The sequence below is a fragment of the Balearica regulorum genome, chromosome 2 (genome assembly GCF_011004875.1).
Source record: "Balearica regulorum gibbericeps isolate bBalReg1 chromosome 2, bBalReg1.pri, whole genome shotgun sequence".
Lineage (NCBI taxonomy): Eukaryota > Metazoa > Chordata > Aves > Gruiformes > Gruidae > Balearica > Balearica regulorum.
The window spans coordinates 149,498,766-149,504,765 of NC_046185.1; positions in this window are offsets into that span (position 1 = coordinate 149,498,766).

Genomic DNA, 6,000 nt, shown 5'->3' on the forward strand with positions numbered 1-6,000 from the left:
GTGTGATCACACCTCCCCAGATACATAGCTGGCCTGCCTGCTGTTGAAGCCAATCTTTTACACCACTCAGCTACATATCATACCCTTTCTTTGAGAAATGAATATCCGTACATTTCTCTGTGCATGCATGTTGTATTTTGCCCTGCATTGTAACTCTGCAGTCCACAGAAACCATGGTGGACTTGGCAGTGCTGGGTTAACAGTTGGACTTGATGCTCTTAAGGGTCTTTTCCAACCTAAATGATTCTATGATTCTATACTAATTTCTCTCTCTTGAACATGAAGGAAGTTAAGGTTCAAGCTCAAACATCAATTCTGACCTTGTACATGTCTAAAGTTTAACTGAGGTAAGAACCACCACTTGTCTTTACTGAGATAAGCCACATTTCCTTCCCAGAATACTGTTAAGCAGGATTGCTACTCAATTATGAGTAATAAAACCTGTGTGTGTCAGGTTTGTCAATAGCTATAATTGTTAAGCTTTCATTTAACTTCTGTGGGTATACTGTAATTTTTTCCCCCTAATATTCCATAATTATAATTATCCATTGTAATCTTCTTATCTGGAATAAGCTTGAAACACTTAAGAGAATTTAGAGGGAGTCTCAAATTTGCACCAATTCAATTAGTTTGCTGTCAGGAGGCAAGTGAAGTCTTTATTCTTAACTCTGCCCCTGTGCCTACAGCTCCTCCACCGCCAGCCAGCCAGCCACCCTGGGCTCTTCTCTACGACATGCCCTCTAGCCCCGCGAAGGCTTCTTTGACTTCAGCCAGAATCCCTCTGGGAGCACCGATGCTACACGGCCAGCAGCGTGCCACCACTCTGCTATGAGTCTTCGCACTCACTCTTGCACCATGCTTTCATGCATAGCCAACCAAAGTAACTTACATATAGAAAAATAGTCTGTGTATGTGTATGTATATGTATATACCTGTGTGTGTGTGTATAGAATGTATTTAAACACCCATAAGCACACATACACAACTATATCCAACTATCCCTCATTATCTCCTAGCTGCTGCCTAAAGACCCTGACATATACAACCAGTTATTTAAAAAATACAAAGAAAAGCTCTAAAAGCAGGAGACTAGTACTGTATGTGAACTTTATTGTTATGTAGATGTATTCCATCACCACTGCAGCTGCAAATCCATTAGGCTATACCTTTCATCCAGTGATGTTTACGCAGTGCTCCAGATTTTAATTGATCAAATAAGGTGACAGTCAGTCCATGTACATTGAATAGATGCTACTTCGGAGAAATGTGACTCAGAATAAAGTGCCGCTGGAGAGGTTTTCTGTGTTATATCTACTCAAGTGAGTCACTATGGAGTGAACTGCTGCTTGTTGCAGGCAGACCTTTCGACAAGAGACTGTGAAACATCAAGAAGCTCTGAAACATCAGCCTTGCTCTAGAAATCCTTTTACGTAAAAAGAAGTCAGTCTACTCCAGCCTACTCTGACATGAGATGTTAATCCAAGTTCTCTTCTGTCTCAGTTTATTGGGGTTTACTATCTGGCAGTGTTTTTCCCAGAGTAGAGGAATGCTCTGGTGGTGTTAGCACTCCCATTCAGAGGTTTCCAACGTACAAAATGCTTCTACCTTCTGTACATGAGTGTTGTAGATAAGTATGCTATTGCAGCTGTAGACTTGATTGATGCTGGCAACATACAATGTATTTAAGATCTTATTGAACCTGGTTAAGGTTCATCATGTATGGCAGCAGCCTGAAGAGATCTAAAATGTTTAACTTACAAGAAAACCTGTACCAACTTATGAATTCACCCTCAATTTTAAATCTAAAAGAAATATGAGCATTTTTGAAAGTAATGAAATACATCGCTAAAATACCTTGGAAACCCCAGCTCTGCCCCTCTAGCAACAGTAATCCAATTTCCTTCCTCCTGGCAGAGCTTCTCCGAGACATATGTTCTTTGAGCTGACACAGTGTGTTGCTATTAGGGGAGGACTAAGGAAAGCTGGAAAAATAAAAACCTTCTTCCATGGAGAGTGTCATTGCTTGCTTCTGTGGTTCTTTTCAAGTTTAATTAAAAAATCTAGGAAGAGTAACTGTAGCTTGGAGATCATGGCAATGTTGGTGCATCATGGAGAGTCATCTTCTCTTTGTTTGGCCAGGTGTACGTTATGAATTAAAGAAGCTCTTACTGAGGAAAGGTACATCAGCATATTGCCATGAAAAGTTTTGATGGGCTGGCATTTTCTGACAGCGATATAAAAGCCTTCATGAAAAAAATATCTTAACCGGCTCCAGTGAGGGTATCTGTGCTATTGTCCTGGCACAATAAGCATCCTCTGTAGCTTAGCTTTTGCCCTTTGATATGTTGCTTTCAGAAAGACTTAAGAAAGCTTCCTGTAGATATTGCTGCTATCTCCCACTAAGCCAGACCACTGCATGGCATTATTTCTCTTCCTCAAAGTTAATGCTGAGGAAGTCAACAATAAGATGAAAAAGTGATCTTAAGCTGTGTCTAAAAGAACCATTGTTTGCTGGGAAGGGAGCTGGAGGAGCAGCTTCACTCATGGTTTGCACCTCTGTGGCTGAATCAGAGAGAAATGCATTTCTTCCATCTCCCTTTCCTCCTACACCCTTAAATAACAATGCAGAAAAACATTTGAAATAAATAGTTAGTACTTTGAAAGAAATGTGTGTCTTTAGTTTCTTTACTTAAATGCAGGGGCTTTATTAGGTGGAAAAAAATCAGCTTTCGTTTATATGAATTTATATGAATTAAATAGCTGCAAAGAGGATCATAAAAGCATGAATCCTAAAGGCTTGAACATCAGAAGGCAATTAAAACTTGAGGCTTTGCACATACTGAGAGAAGAGCGGCTATACAAAAATAACTTTGAGGAGGATACTTTCATGGCAGAAGAGCCGCTAACTCCTACATGCAGCAGCACATACATGCAGCCTACTTTTTTTGTCAGGAATGGATTCAAGGGTCCCCAGGGGTCCTGTGTGAATACTGTCACTGCAGTCACAGCTTCAGGCGCAAGAAAATCCACTGCAGTATGTGCTTAATCCTTCAGATGAGCCTAGGAAACCAGAAACCTGGACTTTGTTAGTCTTCATTTCAGAAATCTTCTTACAATTCCTACCTGCCCCACTGCAGGTTTCATAGCAAGCACTTCACTGGGCAGGTGAGTTAATTCTCCTCCTCTCCTTCTCCTTTTCCAGCAGCACTGGTCTCTGGAGAGCCAGGCAACCATCCCAATTTCTCCTTCATGCAGAGGTGGATATACCTGGGTGAGTACCTAGGCCGCCTAATGATACAGAACTGCACTGTCCCAGCCCTTTCCCACACAGCTGGGGCACTGCTGGCATTGGCTGCCGAGTTTCCAGGGTCTCTAAAATACTCTTTTTGCAACATTGCTTCAGGAAAAAACACAATAAGCACTTCAAATTCCATGTCTGATTTAAGTATCACTTGAATGCTATTTAAATCAGGTGAAAAACAACAACATCTCCAACATCAGTGGCCATATCAATTAGTAAAAGATGGTATTCTAAGCAAAATTCTCCGTGGGAGGCTCTATTTTCCCACTAGAAACTTCCTTCTCCTTCTTGATTATTTCTCCGTCATCACTGGTGTTTGTCATTCTTCTCATTTGCTGGGAATATCATTAACGTTATGCACCAGATACGTAATGAAGTGAACCAGTTCATAGTAGGAAGCCAGAAGTGTACCAGGCTGCAGATTAGCCTGTAAAAAGAAGCTTGGAGTGTGAGCTATGTATGTGGATGTATATTCCATACAACTGCCTCTTACTAATTTATTTATTCTTTCTCTGAGTCTCAAGTAATGTTTCTTTACTGGGAGGCTGTGGATGCATCGTATGGGCATAGACTAGGAAAAAAGTTGGGCCCAGCATGTCTCCATCCAAACATACGGAAAACTTTGATCACTCATTAGGCAAGAAAAAGCAATATTAAAATCCTTTTCCTTGTACTAAAAATAAATCAAAAGTGCAGGAAGGAGTTCTGCAGCCTGCCACCGGTCTGATCCTTCTGTGGGCTGCAGTTTAGGCTAACATTTCGGCAACTGTATTTACCTAATTCTGTTAGGAGAGTGTCGGTCCCTCGGGGCTTGAGCAGCCAGTCTCCTCCACATTGTGTTTTCTTTTTTTCTCTGTAAATTTTTTGCATTCAGGTTCAGACCTGAGAGCTTTTTCTGTCTCTGTGTTGTGTATATTTCAGAATTGGTTTTGTTAAATGAATCTTCCTGGAGTACCCTGATACTTGCAGCATTGCAAAGTAGAGCTTGATGTTGTGAGAAATTTTGGATAAAAGTAGATCCTTCTTCTCCTTGGGCTTTCCACTTCTGTGATATTGCATCCTTCCTCCCCTGCAGCAGAGATCACGGAAATCCTGTGAGTATCACATCCACAACCTGAAAATGCAAAGTATCCCAGTGCTGTGGCAACTTCTGCAAGCCATAACACAACTGGCAAAAGATGTGAGAGACCATATTTCTGACTAAAGGCAAATAGAAATCTTTATAGCTAAAAAGGATTCACAGAGAGGAAGAAAAATATAATGTATCTCTGATTTGCAATTTTCTCTCTAAGTCCTTCTAAATAAACTATTTGTATAGACAAAGTATATGGCATACATGTGGCCAGTGAAAACATACAAAACAAGTTGGTGAAGTTTATTCTGTCATTCCCTGAGAGTTAACATGGGTATTATCTTTAGAAAATAGAACATAAGACATGTATCAGTCAAAGCTATAACAGTAGTTGGAATAATGTTGTTAAACATGTGAGTGAGTCTTAATATAGAAGTACGAGTATTGTCATGCTGGCTTCCATCTATCTCTGGCTCCCATCTACCTCTTGCCCAGGAGACCGGGTCAGTAAAGAAGCAAGTGGAGGATCCTTAAGGGAGGATGCAAATATTGCTTCCCTAGGTCATTATAGAATAAGCAGCCAGTTGGGAGGTAGCCCACTCGGAATAACTGTATCACTGGTGTTCACTCTCCCGTCGTTAACTCCAGTTTTGTTGTGGTGACCAGATTTTAAATCCTTTTTCTGGTCACAGACAGATTGCTAATTTATCATCTGCAACAACGAACCCTCAGTGTAATCTATTATGCCATTTCTTCTTAAGCTAATTCTCCCTGCTCCGTTCCCTGCTCTGCTGCGTGCTGAGCGACGGGGAGGGCACAGGTGGTGGTTCGACCCAACAACGGCAAGCTCAGGCTCCCCCCGGTCCTGGGAGGACATGGAGCTCTGAGGGCCACTTGGAGCACACAGAAGAGGAGGTACCACAGGTCACCGACTGTCCACCTCAGGCATCTGAACTACGTAGCTATTTTTGACTGGCAGTAGTAATTTAGACTGTCGTTATGTCCAATTGTTCCGGCCAGCACCACTCTGCATGCCACCTTCCATCTCACTGCTCACCCAGCTTTGCTGTAGTAAGTCTTCCTGTAGTCTTCTCCATTTCTCATAATTTAATGCAAATTTTGGGGGAATGAGGTAGCTGCAAATTTTACTGGTCTTTTCCCACAGTAATTAGTAAGCAGATTGGATATGATTCTTGTAGTGACTATTCTGTCCATTAGGTTTGCCTTGTGCCATGCTGAAAACTGGTATTTATCCTGATTTTTTTGTTTCATTAACTGTGCAATCACTTCTGGTATTAAAAAAAAAAAAGAAATCTAGTGAGAGATTAATGAGGCACCATTTTTCTTTTTTCTTTGGCAAAGTTCTGGCAAGGATCTCATGATATCATGACTACCTAAGAGTTTCACCATTTCACATTTGAAATTATTGATTGTTACAGCCAGTTGCATACTACTGATAATAATCCTGGATGATGTTTGTTCTTCCTGAGTTATCTCTGATTTTTAATAAGAAGAGGAGAAACACCAACTGGTTTCTGTTTCTCTCTTACAGCCATTGCATTTTAACACCTGAAAAAAGCAGACTGTGAGAAGTAGGAAATCTCAGCATTGTGAAGGTGTTTAAGCC